Below are 19,725 nucleotides of genomic sequence, written 5' to 3'. Positions count from 1 at the left end.
GGATTACAGGCGCGAGCCTCTGTCCCCAGGAAGACAGATTATTGTTCTGTCACTCAAGCTGGAGTGCAGTGGCGCAGCCACGGTTCACTGCAGCCTTGACCTCCAGGGCTCAAGCAATCCTGCCACCTCAGCCTCCCTAGTAGCTGGGACCACAGGTGTGTGCCATCACACCTGGCTAATTTGTTTTTAGAGACAGGGTCTCACTCTGTTGCCCAGGCTGGTCTCAAACTCCTGGTCTCAAGCAATCCTCCCACCATGGCCTCCGAAAGCCTGGGATTACAGGTGTGAGCCACTATGCCCAAACAAAATTTTTCTGATTTTTCTTGCATGAATATGTTTCACTTTTACAATAGAAAAAACTTTAAAATAATTGTTTAACCAACATAAGTGAAAAAGGAAGGAAAAATATTTAAAGTAGCACAGTTTAAAAAATTAAAAAGTAGCAGAGTTTACTATTACTTGTTTTAAAATACTATATACGGCTGGGCATGGTGGCTCACGCCTGTAATCCCAGCACCTTGGGAGGCCGAGGCAGGGAGATCACAAGGTCAAGAGATTGAGACCATCTTGGTCAACAGGGTGAAACCCCGTCTCTACTAAAAATACAAAAAATTAGCTGGGCGTGGTGGCACACACCTGTAGCCCCAGTTACTCGGGAGGCTGAGGCAGGAAGGAGGATTGCTTGAACCTGGGAGGCGGAGGTTGCAGTGAGCCGAGATGGCGCCACCGCACTCCAGCCTGGCGACAGAGCGAGACTCTGTTAAAACAACAACAGCAACAACAACAACAACAAAAAACACAGGACTATATACTGTATGTACCATCTCATTTGATTTGTTTATTCAGGAAATTCTAATTGAGCCCCCATCTTATTCTAAGCATAGTTAGAGGTGCAAGGAGTAAAGCAGTGAACAACACAAACAGAAACCCTAGGTTCATGGAGCTTACATTCTAAGAGGTACTCAGTGAATAAACAAGTAAATAAACAAGGTAACTTCATTATAGCAAGTGGTACAAAGAAAATGAAACAGGGTCATGTGACAGAGAGTGGTTGAAGGAAGAGGAGAGAAACATATAGTGGACTTGAAAGGTCAATCTGAGGCCAGGCAGGGTGGCTCACGCCTGTAATCCCAGCACTTTGGGAAGCCGAGGCGGTATCACCTGAGATTGGGATTTCTAGACCAGCCTGGCCAACCTGGAGAAACCCCGTCTCTACCAAAAATACAAAATTAGCCAGGTGTGGTGGCGGGCGCCTGTAATCTCAGCTGCTCAGGAGGCTGAGACATAAGAATCTCTTGAACCTGGGAGGCAGAGGTTGTGGTGAGCTGAGATCACGTCACTGCACTCCAGTTTGGGCGACAAGAACGAAACTCCATCTCAAAAAGAAGGAAGGAAGCAGGGAGGGAGGGAGTGAGGGAAGGAGGGAGGGAGGGAGGGAGGGAGGGAGGGAAGGAGGGAGGGAGGGAGGGAGTGAGGGAAGGAGGGAGGGAGGGAGTGAGGGAAGGAAGGAGGGAGGGAGGGAGGGAGGGAAGGAAGGAGGGAGGGAGGGAGGGCGGGAGGGAAGGAGGGAGGGAGGGAGGGCGGGAGGGAAGGAAGGAGGGAGGGAGGGCGGGAGGGAAGGAGGGAGGGAGGGAGGGAGTGAGGGAAGGAAGGAGGGAGGGAGGGAGGGCGGGAGGGAAGGAAGGAGGGAGGGAGGGAGGGCGGGAGGGAAGGAAGGAGGGAGGGAGGGCGGGAGGGAAGGAGGGAGGGAGGGAGGGAGGGAAGGAAGGAAGGAAGGAAGGAAGGAAGGAAGGAAGGAAGGAAGGAAGGAAGGAAGGAAGGAAAGAAGGAAGGAAGGGTCTGAGGTCAGGCATGTGTCACACCTGTAATCCCAGCACTTTGGGAGAGCGAGGCAGGCAGATTGCTTGAGGTCACGAGTTCGAGACTAGCCTGGCCAACATGGCAAAACCTTGTCTCTACTACAAATACAAAAATTAGCCAGGCTTGGTGGCACACGCTTGTAATCCCAGTTACTAGGGAAGCTGAGGCAGGAGAACTGCTTGAACCAGTGAGGCAGAGGTTGCAGTGAGCCAAGATCATGGCACTGCACTCCAGCCTTTGCGACAGAGTGGGACTCTGCCTCAAAAATACATAAATAAAAAAGAAAGGTCAGTCTGAGGAGGTGACATTTTAGATGACACATAAAACATGAGAAGGAATCAGCCCTTCAAAAAATTGGCAGAGTTTTCCAGGGAGTGGGAAGAACAAGTGCAAAGGCCCTGAGGTAGGAAGTCCAAAATAGTTGAATATGCTTCCAGAACTTCAAAGATAGAATTCCCCAGGGAGCTTATTAAACACACTACACAAAGCCAGGTGTGGTGGTGCAGGCCTGTAGTACCAGCTACTTGGGAGGCTGAAGTGGGAGGATCGCTTGAGCCCAGCAGTTCCAAACCAGTCGGGGGAACATAGTGAGACCCAGTCTCAAAAAATAAAAATAGTCCACCCCTGGCCCGCGCCAGTGGGCTGGCGGCCTTATGTTGGGTCACGGGGTCTCCGGCAGCATGGCGGACTACCTGATGAGCGGAGGCACCAGCTATGTCACCAAGGACGGGCTCACCGCGCAGCAGCTCCTCACCAGCGCCCATGGCCTCACCTAGGAGTTCCTGATTCTCCCAGGATTCAGACTTCCCAGCTGACGAGGCAGACCTGACCTCAGCCCTCACCCGGAAGATCACGCTGAAGACACCGCTGACCTCTTCCCCCATGGACACTGTGACAGAGGCTGACATGGCCATCGCAATGGCTCTGATGGGAGGTATTGGTCTCATTCACCACAACTGCACCCCAGAGTTCCAGGCCAACGAGGTGCAGAAGGTCAAGTTTGAACAGGGCTTCATCACGGACCCCGTGGTGCTGAGACCCTCGCACACTGTGGGTGATGTGCTGGAGGCCAAGATGCGGCATGGCTTCTCTGGCATCCCCATCACTGAGACAGGCACCATGGGCAGCAAGCTGGTGGGCATTGTCACCTCCCGAGACACTGACTTTCTTGCTGAGAAGGACCACACCACCCTCCTCAGTGAGGTGATGATGCCAAGGATCAAGCTGGTGGTGGCTCCAGCAAGAGTGACATTGAAAGAGGCAAATGAGATCCTGCAGCATAGCAAGAAAAGGAGGCTGCCTATTGTCAATGATCACAATGAGCTGGTGGCCATCATTGCCTGCACTGACCTGAAGAAGAACCGAGACTACCCTGTGGCCTCCCAGGATTCCCATTGGCAGCTGCTGTGCGGGGCAGCTGTGGGCACCTGTGAGGATGACAAATACTGCCTGGACCTGCTCACCCAGGTGGGCATCAACATCATAGTCTTGGACTCGTCCCAAGGGAACTCATTGTATCAGATTGCCATGGTGCATTACATCAAACAGAAGTACCCCTATCTCCAGGTGATTGGGGGGAACGTGGTGATAGCAGCCCAGGCCAAGAACCTGACTGACGCTGTTGTGGACAGGCTGCGCGTGGGCATGGGCCATGACTCCCTCTGCATCACCCAGAAGTGATGGCCTGAGGTTGGCCCCAGGGTACTGTTGTGTACAAGGTGGCTGAGCCCAGCGCTTTGGTGTGTTCATCATAGCCAATGGTGGCATCCTGACCATGGGGCACGTCAAGGCGCTGGTCCTTGGTGCCTCCACAGTGATGATGGGCTAACTGCTGGCTGCCACCTTGGAGGCCCCCCGTGAGTACTTCTTCTCAGATGGGGTGCGGCTCAAGAAATACTGGGGCACAGGCTCCCTGATGCCATGGAGAAGAGCAGCAGCAGCCAGAAACGATACTTCAGCGAGGGGGATAAGGTGAACATCACACAGGGTGTCTTGGGCTCCACCAGGACAAAGGGTCCATTCAGAAGTTCGTGCCCTACCTCATAGCAGTTATCCAGCATGGCTGCCATGATATCAGGGCCCGCAACCTGTCTGTCCTTCAGTCCATGATGTACTCAGGAGAGCTCAAGTTTGAGAAGCGGACCATGTTGGCCCTGATCAAGGGTGGCGTCCATGGCCTGCACTCTTAGGAGAAGCGGCTGTACTGAGGACAGCGGTGGAGGCCGAGGTGGTGGAGGGGGCAACCCCCAGTGTCCACCTTCAGGCACAGCCTCCCTCCATCATTGAGTGGTCCACAGATTTGCACTATGGGTTCCCCAGCTCTTTTTCAGGGAGAGAGTGGGGGAAGTTCTGAGGGGTCTGTGGCCCCTCACTGGGCATCCCCTGCAGAGTCAGGACTGTTTCCTGGGCCAGGCTGCCCTGGGAGCCCCCCAGAGCCCAGCCAGGCGGGCTCTCAGGCCCTGTGCCTGCTTCAGGTCTTGCTCCAGCCTGGTCTCCACCCCAGGGGCAGGCAGCCCCTACTGGCTTCTCCTGTAGGGCACCTCCCTGCCTCCAGTTCCCCAGAAAATGGTGCTCTCCTGGCCCTGCCTCTGGCCTGCTGCTCCCTCAGCCATGTGGCACTTCTGAGCTCCTGACCTAGGCCAAGGGGAGGTCTCTGTTCCCTTCCTCGACCCTGTGCTACCCTTGGGTCCTGCTCCTCAGGTCACTTCCCTGTCTCTGGCCCTGGGGAGAAGGCTGCCCTGGTCATAGCCGCCTACCTCATTCCTGACTCACCACCGTCCCCAGGTGTACCATTCCTGCCCTCTCCTCAGCTGCAGTTGAAGGCTTTAACTTTGCACACTTTGGGATCACAGTTGCATCATTGTGTATTAAATAATCAGAATAAATCAAGCAGGTCTCAATGCCAATAATAATAACAACAATAATAAAAATCAACATACGACACACAGCTTCAGGTGCCTTCTCTAAAGAGCCTGATTTCATGGGTCTGAGATAAGGCCTGGAAACTTGCTTTTAGGAAGTCTCCTGGTGATTCTTATCCACAGAGTGATTTGTGTCGTGCTGTTCTGGAATATGGTGAGGAAAGAGTTGATTGCTAGAGAAGTAGCAATACAAGGGTATGCATAGGCCAGATGGCGTGCTTCAAGAGCACAATAGAGAGGGGTTTTGTTGTTGTTTTGAGAAAGGGTCTCACTCTGTCCCCGAGGCTGGAGTGCAGTGGTAGGATTTTGGATGACTGCAACCTCCACCTCCCAGGCTCTAGAGATTCTCCCACCTCAGCCTCCAAGTAGCTGGGAGTAGCTGGGACTACAGGGGCACACCTCTGCTCCCAGCTAATTTTTTGTATTTTTCGTGGAGACGGGGTTTTGCCATGTTGCCCAGGCTGGTCTCGAACTCCTGAGCTCAGGTGATCTGCCCACTTAGGCCTCCCAAAGTGGTGGGATTACAGGCGTGAGCCACTGCGCCCAGCCAGGAGGGTTTTCTTTTTTTTTTTTTTTTAAACATTCACTGATTTATTTTAGAGACAGGGTCTCCCTGCATTGCCCAGGCTGCAGTGCAGTGGCTATTCACAGGCGCAATCACAGCTTGCTACAACCTCGAACTCCTGGATTCAACCGATCCTCCCACCTCAGCCTCCTGAGTAGCTGGGACTACAGGCAAGCGCCACCACGCCAGGATGGGAATGTGGTTTTGATCCATTTGCAAAGAGCAACTGTGAAAGGACAGCAAAGGCAAGAAGTCACATGATTCGCTCTTTGGTGAGAGTGATTGGAAGCAGCAAGAACAGATGTAGAATGAAAAACTAGGAGGTTACTGCACTGTCCCGGTGAGAGAAGATGGTGGCCTGGACTAGTAGCAGTGAGCAGAAGCGAAACGGACACAGATGGGGGGATCTATTTCAGATCACAGCCTACAGAAGATCCTGTCTGCCTTCAGCAGAAGGACTTTGTCTAGGTGTGCTGTTGACATAAAGTGACCTTGTGAGGCCATCCACAGGAAGCCACACCAGCAGGAGGCTATTTTAGCTGGTCAGGGCTGAGCAGACTAAAAAGGCAACATGCTTTACAGTGATTATTTTAGACACCTGCTACAATCAGAGGTAACTCTCTTCCCTAGGCTAGACCAATTAGGAGTTATTAACTTTTCTACTTACATTGTATTTATTTTTCAAGATGTAGTATATTCATATGCTTGTGTTTTAAGTTACAAAGGAGCATATGGATTAAAAGTCTCCTTCATACGCCCGTTTGCTAGCCATCTTGTCACCCTTCCCATCAACAACCAAAGTTGTTCATTTCTTGGGTATCCTTCCAGAGATCATCTATACCAGGCATGTTCATTTCCTGAGGCTGCTGCAACAACTTACCAAAAACTTGGTGGCTTAAAACAACAGAAATTTGTTCTCTGATGGTTCAGGAGGCAAGAAATCCAAAATCAAGGTGTTGGCCATGTTGCTTCCTTCTGGGGGCTCTGAGTGAGAATCTATTCCATGCCTGTCTCCCAGCTGCTGGTATCTGTTGACAGCCTTTGGAGTTTCTTGGCTTGTAGGAGTGTAAGTCCACACTCTGCTTTCACCGTCATATGTCCTTCTCTCCTGTCTTTTTGTGCTTGTACTCAAATCTCTCCCCACTTTTTTTTTTTTTTTTTTTTTGAGATGGAGTCTCACTCTGTCGCCCAGGCTGGGGTGCAGTGGCGCGATCTCAGCTCACTGCAACCTCTGCTTCCTGGGTTCAAGCGGTTCTCCTGCCTCAGCCTCCAGAGTAGCTGGGATTATAGGCACCTGCCACCACGCCCAGCTAATTTTTGTATTTTTAGTAGGACAGGGTTTCACCATCTTGGCCAGGCTGGTCTCAAACTCCTGCCTTGGCCTCCCAAAGTGCTGAATTACAGGCGTGAGCCACCGCACCCAGTCCCCCCTTTCTCTTCTAAGGACATCAGTCATTGAACTATTTAGATCACACCCTAAATCCAGGATGATCTCATTTTCAGATCTTAGTTATATCTGCAAAGACCCTGGTTTCCAAATCAGATCACATTGACAGATAAGAGGGGGGTTAGGACTTGAATATATCTTTTTGGAGCCACTATTTAACCCACTACTCTAGGGGCTGGCAAACTTTTTCTGTGAATAGCCAGAGAGTAAATATTCTAGGTTTAGTGGATGTATGATATTTGTAGCAATTACTCAATCCCACAGTAGTGAAAAAGTGGCCACATACAATATAGACACAAATGGGCATGATTGTGTTTCAATAACACTTTATTTACAAAAACAGGTCTCAGGCTGTATTTGGCCCGAAGAGGTCATAGTTTTCTTTTTCTTTCTTTCCTTTTTTTTTTTTTTTTTTTTTGAAACACAGTTTCTCTCTTGTTGCCCAGGCTGGAGTACAATGGTACGACCTCAGCTCACTGCAACCTCCGCCTCCCAGGCTCAAGTGATTCTTCTGCCTCAGCCTCCTGAGTAGCTGGGATTACAGGCAAGCATCATCATGCCTGGCTTATTTTTTTTTTTTTCTTTGTCTTTTTAGTAGAGACGGGGTTTCACCATATTGGCCAAACTAGTCTCCAACTCCTGAGCTCAGATGATCTGCCCGCCTCGGCCTCCCAAAGTGTGGGATTACAGACATGAACCACCACATCCGGCTAGTTTTCTAACCTCTGATTTATACTATACAAGTAAGTATGAGCATGTGTTTGCATGGGTATTCATTTCCACCTTGTTGACACAAATGTAGCATACTGTACACTCTGTTCTGTACTGTGCTTCTTTATCTAAGTCTTAGCGATCTTTCCCTGTGAGTACATAAAGAACTTCCTCCCTTTGTTCAGCAACATCACAGCCCACTTTGTGGACACACTGTATTTTATTCAAGTAGACCTTTCTTGCTGAACATTTGTTTCTGTTCTCTTGCTATTGCATAACTGCTATGAATAAATAGGTTCAAATATCACTTCTACATTGTATCTGTAGAATACATTTCTAGAAGTGCAATGGCTAGGTCAAAAACTATGTACAACAACTAGATGCAATAATATGAATAAATCTTGCAAACAGAATATTAAGCAAAAGGAGCCTGATTTTTAAAATGTATAATTCCTTTTATATTAAGCAGAAACACAGATAAAACTAACTTTTGCTGTTACAAGTGAGAATGTTGATTATTCTTGGAGTTGTCAAACATGAAGGCAGGCGGGGCTCAGTGGCTCATGCCTGTAATCCCAGCACTTTGGAAGGCCGAGGTGGGTGAATCACTTGCCGCCAGGAGTTCGAGACCAGCCTGGTCAACATAGTGAAACTGTCTCTACTAAAAATACAAAAATTAGTTGGGTGTGGTGGCACACGCCTATAATCCCAGCTACCTGGGAGCCTGAAGCAAGAGAATTGCTTGAAACTGGGAGGCAGAGGTTGCAGTGAGCTGAGAAGATAGCACCACTGCACTCCAGCCTGGGGGACAGAGCGAGATTCTGTCTCAAAACAAAAACAAAAACAAAAACAAAAACAAAAACACAACTAAGCAAACAAATCAAAATTCCAGAACACTAACAGATGGTCAGCCAAAAGCTTTTTTCTATTCCTTTATTCTCTCTGTATAATATTAAACATTAAGGAATTACCACACTGGGGCCAGGTGTGGTGGCTTTAGCCGCCCCAACATTTTGGGAGGCCAAGGTAGGAGGATCCTTTGAGGCCAGATGTTCAAGACCAGCCTGGGCAACATGGCGAAGCCCCATCTCTACTAAAAATACAAAAATTAGCTGAGTGTGGTGGTGCACGCCAGTACTCTCGGCTGCTTGGGAGACTGAGTCAGGAGGATCACTTGAGCCTGGGAGGTGGAGGCTGCAGTGAGCCAAGATCTCGCCACTGCACTTTAGCCTGGGTGACAGAGTGAGACCCTGTCTCAAAAATAAAAAGTAAAAGATAAAATTACCACACTGGCTTCAGCTTTTGGTTGGATTAGAGAGTTGAACTGTACCCTCATAAAGGATATAAACCTCACCTTGTGAATGTGATCTGATTTGGAAATAGGATCTTTGCAGATGTAATTAAAATCTCAACATGAGATTATTCTGGTTTATGGTGAACCCTAAATCCAATGACTAGTGTTCTTATAAGGGAAAGGATAGAGAGATTGGTGCATACAGACACAGAGAAGGCAGTGATGTGAAGACAGGCAGATATTGCAGTGATGTGTTTATAAGCCAAGAAATGCCAGGGTTTGCCAGCAACCACCAGAAGCCAGGAGAGAAGCATGAAACAGATTCTTCCTCCAAATCTCCAGAAAGAATCAACCTGGCTGATGCTTTGATTTCAGACTTCTGGACTCTTGAACTGTGAGAGAATACATTCCTGGTTTTTAAAGGTTACCAAGTTTGTGATAATGTGTTACATATAGCAGCCCTGGGAAATGTATACAGTACAATTGGTCTGGGATTTGTCTTCTGTTGGTGACCAATTTTATCTTTTCTAATCTTAACTATTCTAGTTAGGAGTGACTTGATTTAGGGGGAAAAAAAAAAGGTAGTAGAGGCCGGGTGTGGTGGCTCACACCTGCAATCCCAGCACTTTGGGAGGCTGAGGCGGGTGGATCATCTGAAGTCAGAGTTCAAGACCAGCTGAGCCAACATGGTAAAACCCCATCTCTACTAAAAATACAAGAATTAGCCGGGTGTGGTGGTGGGCGCCTGTAGTCCCAGCACTTTGGGAGGCCGAAGCAGGTGTATCACTTGAGATCAAGAGTCTGACCTGGCCAACATGGCAAAACCCTGTCTCTACTAAAAATACAAAAAATAGCGGGGTGTGGTGGCACACGACTATAATCTCAGCTACTCGGGAGGCTGAGGCAGGAGAATTGCTTGAACCCAGGAGGCAGAGGTTGCCATGAGCCGAGATTGCGCCACTGCACTCCAGCTTGGGCAACGGAGGGAGACTCCATCTCAAACAAAAAACAAACAAACAAAAAACAAAACAAAACAAAAACGGAGGTTCTTGTTGACAACCCCTGACTGCTTCAAAAAGACTCAAGTGTTCTTACTTCACGTGCCACAGAAAAGAGGCTCAGGTAAGAGCTAATCATGATTCCACTACCTCATTTGGGATGAGGTCATAGGTGGGTCCCTCTCTGTTCTTTGGTAGCAAAATTAGAAAGTACACATTAGTTTGGAACGGGGATTTCTTTCAGGAATATTGCAGATGTGAGCTTACTTAAATTGTATACTGAATCTTACTGATTTCCCACAAGAGAGGAAAATACATTAATTGAATGGAGGTGGGGAGACACTATTGACATTTGCCATATATTAGCTATTCTATTCCATGTTTAGCTATATCCCAGATTCCCCTTCTATCTGGAAGATTTTTCTCTTTGGGTGGGTTTGGTTTAGGCAGGGCCCAGTCTCCTTCTGTGGAAATCCTACAGGGAAATACACTTCATTTCCCTGGAATCCTAGCAATGAGGACTCAGGCATGTGACCTTGGACCAGCCAATGGGCTGCTCCTATCTGAGGCATTTATTGCCTCTGGGAGGAATGACCCAAAGATGCGGGGACAGAGATTATTTCTGGTGGCAGATCAAAGGATACAGAGGCATGGCATTAATGGTGGTTTCTCTTTTCTTTTTGAGATGGAGTTTCAGTCTTGTCGCCCAGGCTGGAGTGCAATGGCATGTTCTCAGCTCACTGAAACCTCCGCCTCCAGGGTTCAAGCGATTCTCCTGCCTCAGCCTCCCAAGTAGCTGGGATTACAGGTGCATGCCACCACCCCTGGCTACTTTTTGTATTTTTAGTAGAGACAGGGTTTCACCATGTTGGCCAGGCTGATCTCAAACTCCTGACCTCAGGCGATCCACCCGCCTTGGCCTCCCAAAGTGCTGGGATTACAGGTGTGAGCCACCACACCCGGCCTCCTTCTTTTTTAAAAAAAGACAAAGTGTTTCTCTGTTGCCCACACTGGAGCCCACTGGTGCAATCATAACTCACTGTAACCTCAAACTCCTGGGCTCAAGAGATCCTCCTGCCTCAGCTTCCTAAGTAGTTAGGACTACAGGCACATGCCAAATGGTGGCATCTTAACCAACTGTTTCTTAGATGTTTGGAGCATTATCTCAGTGTAACCTGGGCTGTGCTTCCTCTCCTCTAAGTCACACCCAAATTCTCCCCTCCTCAACCTTCCAGTAAACTTTTTTTTCTGCTTAAGTTAGCCAGAAATGCTTTCTGTTGTTTGCAACCAAGAACAGTGACTGGTGGCTGGGCATGGTGGCTCACACCTGTAATCCCAACATTTGGGAGACTGAAGCAGGTGGATCACCTAAAGTTAGGAGTTCAAGACCAGCTTGACCAACATGGTGAAACCCCATCTTTAATAAAGATACAAAAAAAAAAAAAAAATTAGCTGGGCATGGTGGCGGGCACCTGTAATTCCAGCTACTTGGGAGGCTGAGGCAGGAGAATTACTTGAACCCGGGAGGCAGAGGTTGCAGTGGGCTGAAATCACCTCACTGCAGTCCAGCCTGGGCAACAGAACGAGACTCCGTCTCAAAAAAAAAAAAAAAAAGGAACACTAGTGTGAGACCTCAGGCTGCAAGAGGAATTTTACCAGTATTTTCTAGAAAAGACACCCACAAAACTAATGGTGGAAGGCCACGTGAGGCAGATACCCTTTTCAGATTTGGGGGTTGAAGGATCAGGAGAGAGAGGAAGGGAACAGGAAGTGAGAAGGGAAGATATATTCTTTGTTTTTTGTTTTTTGTTTTTTCGAGACAGAGTTTTCCTCGTCGCCCAGTCTACAGTGCAATGGCGCAATCTCGGCTCATTACAACTTCTGCCTCCTGGGTTCAAGCAATTCTCCTGCCTCAGGCTCCCGAGTAGCTGGGATTACAGGCACCCACAACCACACGTGGCTAATTTTTTGTATTTTTAGTAGCGATGGGGTTTCACCATGTTGGTCAGTCTGGTCTTTTTTTTTTTTTTTTTGAGACTGTCTCGCTCTGTCGCCCAGGCTGGAGTGCAGTGGCTGGATCTCAGCTCACTGCAAGCTCCACCTCCCGGGTTTATGCCATTCTCCTGCCTCACCCTCTCGAGTAGAGTAGCTGGGACTACAGGCGCCCGCCACCTCGCCCGGCTAGTTTTTCTGTATTTTTTAGTAGAGACGGGGTTTCACCGTGTTAGCCAAGATGGTCTCGATCTCCTGACCTCGTGATCCGCCCGTCTCGGCCTCCCAAAGTGCTGGGATTACAGGCTTGAGCCACCGCGCCCAGCCGGTCAGTCTGGTCTTAATCTCCTGACCTCAGGTGATCCACCAGCTTCGGCCTCCCAAAGTGCTGGGATTACAGACGTGAGCCACCGCGCCCGGCCTGGAAAATATATATATTTTTTGAGACGGAGTCCCTCTCTGTCACCCAGGCTGTAGTGCCGTGGCACCATCTCAGCTCACTGCAACCTCTGCCTCCCAAGTTCAAGCGATTCTTATGGCTCAGCCTCCCCAGTAGCTGGGACTACAGGCGTGTGCCACCACGCCTGGCTAATTTTTGTTATTTTTAGTAGAGATGGGGTTTCGCTGTGTTGGCCAGGCTCATCTCTAACTCCTGATCTCAGGTGATCCACTCGCCTCTGCCTCCCAAAGTGCTGGGGTTACAGGTGTGAGCCACGGCGCCCTGCTGATATATTCTTACAATGTGGTTTTCAAGCCTTACTTCTCTATTGACCTCTCCTGAACATATATAGTTCAATTTCTCAGTTTTCCCATGTAAGGTATGGTACACAGCAGTGAGTCTAATACCACAAGTATGGACATGCTTTCCACCCCAATCTAATTCGGATGGGTCTTATACTGTGTTTCAACCCAGCCAACTTCCCACCCCCAGCGATAAGGACTCTACCCTCTGAGTTCACATAGTACCTTGCTGCCATAGCACAAACTGCTTTGTATTGAAATGATCGCTTTAACTTGGGAAAATAGTATAATGCAAATCAGATAAATGCAAATTAAAATAAGTGGGAATGTCAGGGTTTTGGTTGTTTTGTTTTGCCAAATTGTTTTTCTTTTGAGACAGGGTCTCGCTCTGTCACACAGGCTGGAATGCGGTGGCTGACTCATACCTCACTGCAGCCTTGATCGCCTGGGCTCAGATGATCCTTCTGCCTCAGTCTCCCAAAGTGCTGGGATTACAAGCTTGAGCTACTACACCCATTCTAGTTTTTGTTTTTTAATAATAATCCTTGACTGGGCACGGGGGCTCACGTCTGTAATCCCAGCACTTTGGGAGGCTGAGGCGGGTGGATCACCTGGGGTTGGTTTAGTTTTGTACTAAAAATACAAAAATTAGCTGGGTGTCATAGCACACACCTGTAGTCCCAGCTACTAGGGAGGCTGAGGCAGGAGAACCGCTTGAAGCTGGAAGGTGGAGGTTGCAGTGAGCCGAGATTACACCAGTAGACTCCAGCCTGGGTGTGACAGAGTAAGACTCTGTCTCCAAAAAAAAAAAAAAAAAAAAGCATTAAAAGCACATCCTTCCAAAAAAAAAAGTTTAAAAAAACCCTTAAAGCTCAGTGTACTGTGTGCTGTAGATTCCCTGGATCTCCTTTTACATGTCTGTGGCCTTTCTTATAATTTCCTTTGTTATTTATCTCTCTTCTAAATACTTGCCCTTTAATATCTTAATTTCACTGGATACAGGCTTCTTTGAGCAGCATTTCGTATTTCTTCCTTAACCAGATCATTGGAGTTTGTAGGTCAGAATCTGGTTCTAACCACCTCCTACTCTTCTGAAACCATATCCCTTTTTATAGTTTCTTTCTTTTTTTTTTTTTTTTTTTTTTTTTTTGAGACAGAGTCTCGCTCTGTTGCCCGGGCTGGAGTGCAGTGGCCAGATCTCAGCTCACTGCAAGCTCCGCCTCCCGGGTTTACGCCATTCTCCTGCCTCAGCCTCCCGAGTAGCTGGGACTACAGGCGCCCGCCACCTCGCCCGGCTAGGTTTTTGTATTTTTTAGTAGAGACAGGGTTTCACCGTGTTAGCCAGGATGGTCTCGATCTCCTGACCTTGCTCGGCCTCCCAAAGTGCTGGGATTACAGGCTTGAGCCACCGCGCCCGGCCTATAGTTTCTATTGTAGGATCATTTTATTTATTTATTTATTTATTTATTTATTTATTTATTTATTTATTTATATTTTTAGCAGAATTTTGCTCTTGTTGCCCAGGCTGGAGTGCAATGGTGCCCTCTCAGCTCACCGCAACCTCCACCTCCCAGGTTCAAGCGATTCTCCTGCCTCAGCCTCCCAAGTAGCTGGGATTATGCACATGCACCACCATGCCTGGCTAATTTCGTATTTTTAGTAGAGACAGGGGTTTCTCCATGTTGGTCAGGCTGGTCTCGAACTCCTGACCTCAAGTGATCCACTCGCCTTGGCCTCCCAAAGTGCTGGGATTACAGGTGTGAGCCACTGCGCCCGGCCTGTATGTTTTTTATGATCTATTTTTTTCAATCTAAAAAGTAATTCCTGCTTATAAGAGAAAGTTTAGAAACAGGAAAAAAAAAAAAAGCACAATATGGCAGTTTAGAAACTGCTGGCTCTCTCTCAGTATGCATTCTCCCCTTCTTCCTTGAGACACTCAAATAATACCTGCACTGCTCAGAATAAACTTCCTAATCTCCTTTACACCTGGATGTGATCACGTGAGCATCTTTTGGTCAGTGGAATGTGAGCAGAGTGATGTGTACAACTTGCCGATTTTGTCCTTGAACCTCCCACTACTCCTTTTCCCTGGTCTTACCAGTCAGAATGCAATCAGCAGGTAGGGTGGCAAGCCATCTTCAGCCATGCGGACTAGGGCATCACTCTAGTTATGGCCCCCAATAAGACATCAGGAGCCTGGGTAACAGATATTGCAGAGACACTGTATCAGCTCTGGAATGTATATGCTCAGGCTGTGGCATGAGAGATGCAATATCTCATTTAAGTCACTAATATTTTTGGGTTTCTTTGTTACAGCAATGTCACCTGTATTTGAATAAAAATATCAATTCAACAAAGATTTATGCCAGCTACAATGCTTATACCCTGTTCAGAGCTATGTGAGGATAATAATCATCACTGCAAATTTATGTAGTTTTTTTAAAATTACTTATTTATTTTTTAAGAGATGCGGGTCTCACTCTGCTGCCCAGGCTGGACTGCAGTGGCGCAATCATAGTTCACTGCAGCCTCAAACTCCTGGGCTCAAGCAATTCTTTTGCTTCAGCCTCCTGGGTACCTAGGACTACAGGCACCACCATGCCTGGCTAATTAAAAAAAATTTTCTTTTTGTAGAGACAGGGTCTTGCTATGTTGCCTATGTTGGTCCCAAACTGACCTCAAGTGATCCTCCCGCCTTGGTCACCCAAAGTTCTAGGATTACAGGGGTGAGCCACAACACCCGGCCTATGTAGTTGTTTATTACACAGGGTACTGAGAACTGCAGAACTCTCAGCACAACTTGGTTCCAAATCCCTGCACTAACAGACTTGACCAAACTCTAGCATGGCTTCTAGCAGTATAAGGCTATGTCAGCCTTCTCCCCCAAACCCCCCATTAAAATGCCTGCCTAAGAAAGCTCAAAGCTGCCAGGAAAATTTACTATTTGTTGTTGCCAGTACCTGATGATAGGCCCCTGACCTCCTTTTCTTAGAGCATTTACTTAAAGGGCTTAGAATTGTAAATATGTATTACTTACAATTCAGAAGTCCTTCTCAAGGACTTAGAGAGCCATTCCTTTGAAATGTAATCATCAGGAAGGATAGGGCCTCTGACTCCCAGTCTCTGTGGGAGGATACAATCCTAACTTAGATAACTGCCAGCTAGCAGACAAGGCTGGCCTAATGGTATTTACACTGACCAACGCTTTGTAATTTTCACTTCCCTGGCTCTACTGAGTGCCGCCCCCCACCCCCAGCTCCTCCCTGCTGCCTCATTCTCCTTTTGAAATGCCCAAATCACCTCTGCACAATTGGAATGGAGCTCAGCTCTTTCCCCTACTGTCAATAGTTGCTGAATAAAATCTGTTTTTATCGCTTTGACTGATGTTCAACGGCTGTGTTTATTTTTGACAGTACCTATGTTATGCCAGACACTATGCTAAGTGTTTTGCAGAGATTATTTAATTTTCACTGCAGCACCCATTAGATAAGCACTCTACTATTATTATCCTCATTTTGCAAAAAAACTGACACTCAGAAATCCTAGTGTTACTTATCCAAGGTCACTCAGGGTAGTAAGTAGCCAAGATAAGATTCGAGTGTGTTTCTGACTCTAGCACTATTTATATTATTTTACCTCTCAGGACCCATGCCCTGGAAGAGCTCATGGCAGAGGTAGAGACAGATTGAGTTGCTGAGCATGCTACTGCTGTTCAAGACATAAGAATAAAAAGTTGTGATAAAACAGGAAAAAAAAAAAAGCTGCAGGGAGATGGAAGCCAACAGTAAACTCATCCTGGGAAAAGCTGCAAATAAGGCATGCGAAAAAGTGCATCAGACAGAGTGTGCATATATCTTGTTTAAAGGCTTGGTGTATCAAAGTAAGAATAAGACACTCAGAGACAAGAGTATGGCGGTGGAGGCCAAGGCGGGCAGATCACTTGAGGTCAGGAATTTGAGATCAGCCTGGCCAACATGGTGAAACCCCGCCTCTACAAAAAAATACAAAAAATTAGCTGAGGTGGTTGGGGCGGAGGTTGTAGTGAATCGAGATTGCACCACTGCACTCCAGCCTGGGCAACAGAATGAGACTCTATCTCAAAAAAAAAAAAAAAAAAAAAAAAAAAAAAAAAAAAAAAAAAATTATAGGGTATGTGGGAAATAGTGAAATCAGATTTTTTTAACCAAAAATAGTTGCTAACATTTATATTATATGCCACCAACTATTCTAAGTGCTCAACTAATCCTCATAATGACCCTATGAGATAGTAGCATTATCATTAACTTCATTTTACAGATGAGGAAACTGTGACACCGAAGAGTGAAGTAACTTTGTCCAAGGTCACCCAACTGGCAAGCTGTAGTGTGATAACCCTACCTTGTTTTAACCTGAGTGACTCTCTCCTAGCAGAGAGAGCTGGACAGACTCCATTTTAGTTTCTTCATTTGCAGTCCCCTTTATCCCCCTTAAGGGAATAACTAGTGCAAGCTGACTCCAAGCACTTCCAGGAATGCACCTGCTGATAAGATATTGGGTCAGGCTGTACCAGCAGCTCCTGGGAATGTGCTCCATGGAAGGTACTTAAAAGCCCCTGCATTTATCTCTTAGTGATAGTTTAAGCCCCTGCACCTGGAACTGTTTACTTTTTTGTAACTGCTTCTATAACCAATTAATTTTTTTTAACTTTTTGCCAATTCTGCTTCTGTAAAATTATTTCAGTTAACCCCCACTCCCCTACTGAGACCACAGTATAAAAGAGAATCTAGCCCTTTCTTCAGGGCTGAGAGAATTTTGAGCATTAGCTGCCTCTTGAGCGTTAGCTGTCTCTGAGTTGCCAGCTAATAAAAGACTCCATATAATTTGTCTCAAAGTGTGGCTGTTTCTCTATAACTCGCTTGGTTACAACAGTAGAACCTACCCAGCCTGGCTTCAAAGTCCTGTAGTAAGTAGTCTGTGCCCAGTCAGGATAAGAAACTACACAGTAGGTCAAGCAAGGGAAGTTAAATGTAAAGAACTATTAATTATGTTAGCTGCACACGGCGGCGCGTGCCTGCAGTCTCAGCTACTCAGGAGGCTTAGACGGGAGGACCACTTGAGCCCAGGAGTTTGAGGCTGCAGTGAGCTATGATTGTGCCACTGCACTCCAGCCTGGGTGACAGAGGGAGACCCTGTCCACCCCCCAAAAAAATTATTAACTATGATAAAGGCATAACTACAACATATAAGGAAAATCTATTCAGTACCTTACTGTATAGAGGGTAGTTAGGGAGAACCCTGGTTTTTGTGTCAAGAGGCTGAATAAAGGTTATTGCCAGGCTAAAACTGCAAGGTTAGGGAGGGACCATGTTCTGAGTCTGGGGCTGGGGCAGACACCACAAGGATGTTCTCACCACCACACTCGTCCCACTCACTTTAAACGGAGCATTTAGACTATTTACATTCAATGTTAGTATTGAGTTGTGAGGTACCATTCCATTCATCATGCTTTGTTGCCTATGTGCCTTTTTTTTGTTTTTGCTTTTTAAATTGTATTTTTGTTTTATAGGTCCTGTGTGATTTATGCTTTAAAGAGGTTCTGTTTTGATGTGTTTCCAGGATTTGTCTCAAGATTTAGAGCTCCTTTTAGCAGTTCTTGTAGTGGTGGCTTAGTAGTGGGGAATTCTCTCACCATTTGTCTGAAAAAGACTGTATCTTTCCTTCCTATATGATGCTTAGTTTTGCTGGATACAAAATTCTTGGCTGGTAATTGTTTTGTTTGAGGAGGTTAAAGATACGGCCCCAATTCCTTCTAGCTTATAGGGCTTCCCACTCTAAAGGAGAAATGTTTACCAGAGTTGCTATATAGCATAGAGGCTATGTGGAAGTTTGTATTAGGAGCTGAGAGGCAATAAAATTGGTAATTGACACAGGAACTGGGCTCAAAGTCTTTAGGATTTATCGGCTTTGGGACTCAAGAGATTGGCAAATCAGACTGGATGGCTAAAATCAATGTAAACATCTCAGTTTTTATAATGGGAAGTACCCTGATTAGCTAGTTATCCTCATTGCAAATATAAACAATTCAGAAGACTGTAAAGTGTAGTCCTTGAAACTGAAAGTCCCTGATATTAATACTATTCATTCACCAGAGATAAATACTATTTTTTTTTTTTTTGAGATGGAGTCTCGTCCTGTCGCCCAGGCTGAAGTGCAATGGCACTATCTTGGCTAACTGCAACCTCCGCCTCCCGGGTTCAAGCAATTCTCCTGCCTCAGCCTCCCGAGTGTCTGGGACTACAGGCTCGCGCCTCCACGCCCAACTAATTTTTGTATTTTTAGTAGAGACGGAGGTTCACCATTTTGGCCAGGCTGGTCTCGAACTCCTGACCTCGTGATCCACCCGCCTCGGCCTTCCCAAGTGCTGGGATTACAGGCGTGAGCCACTGCTCCCGGCCCTAAATACTATTTTAACAATATGGTGTCTTTTCTTCCAGACTGCCAGTAAATGAACAAACACATGATTAACACAAAAAGGATACCATATGGACTCTTTAAACTTTTTTTTTCAAATTTACTATATCAAGGAATTATATCTTTTCGAGCCAATAGATACAGGTCTTCCAATTTAAAAGATTAAGTTACAATAGAGATTTGGGGTGCTATCCCTTTCGGAAAGCGTCCTCGATGCGGTCATATTGGAATTAACCTCCACTCCCCTCCTCTTCTCTGGGCTCCCGTGGACTCCAGGCTGAGTGCTGAAGTGTGGATTTTCACACCCAAACCTCTGTTATTTCAGTGTCTCACCTGGCTTCTCCAGAGCGCAGAAGCTCAGCCCCAGGTTGGAAGAGCCTCCAGTTTCACAGCGAAGCGCTATTCACGGCCCAACTCCCAGCCCAAACCTAGCTCCACCCTAAGCCGCCGCCAAAGACCCCTCTTCTCCCAAACCTCACCGGGGGCCCACCGGGGCCCCGCCCCTGACTCCGCCCACCAGAGCCCGAGCCTCCAGTCCTGCCCCACCCTGGGCTCCACCCACCAGCCGGGCTCCGCCTACCCGGAAGCACGCAGTCCTTCTCGTCCCGGGCTCCGCCCACCGGGAGCTCTCGCCGCTCATCCCACCCCGGACCCGCCCACTTCGCTTGGGCTCCACCTTCCCAGGAACTGGCGCCGCTTGCCCGAGCTCCGCCCATTTCGTCCCGAGCTTCCCGCGCCGTGAACTC

The 19,725-nt window shown here is 47.3% G+C and overlaps 1 protein-coding gene and 1 pseudogene across 1 annotated transcript in view; one reads left to right on the top strand and one right to left on the bottom strand.

Moving 5' to 3' along the window:
* The window catches only part of ATAD2 (ATPase family AAA domain containing 2), a 104,069-nt gene extending 84,653 nt beyond the window's left edge, over positions 1-19,416 (bottom strand). The window contains exons 1-2 of the mRNA XM_030937563.1: positions 19,313-19,416; positions 14,628-14,725 (exon numbers count right to left, since the gene is read on the bottom strand). The gene's annotated coding sequence lies outside the window, so the exon portion shown is untranslated. The remainder of the gene's footprint in view (positions 1-14,627; positions 14,726-19,312) is intronic.
* Positions 2,541-4,067, top strand: LOC104662785 (annotated as a pseudogene).
* Positions 19,417-19,725: the final 309 nt, after the last annotated feature.

This window comes from Rhinopithecus roxellana, chromosome 9 (assembly GCF_007565055.1).
Source record: "Rhinopithecus roxellana isolate Shanxi Qingling chromosome 9, ASM756505v1, whole genome shotgun sequence".
Classification (NCBI taxonomy): Eukaryota; Metazoa; Chordata; class Mammalia; order Primates; family Cercopithecidae; genus Rhinopithecus; species Rhinopithecus roxellana.
The sequence above is the reverse complement of the archived record's forward strand: the minus strand, read 5'-3'. Positions and strand labels throughout refer to the sequence as shown.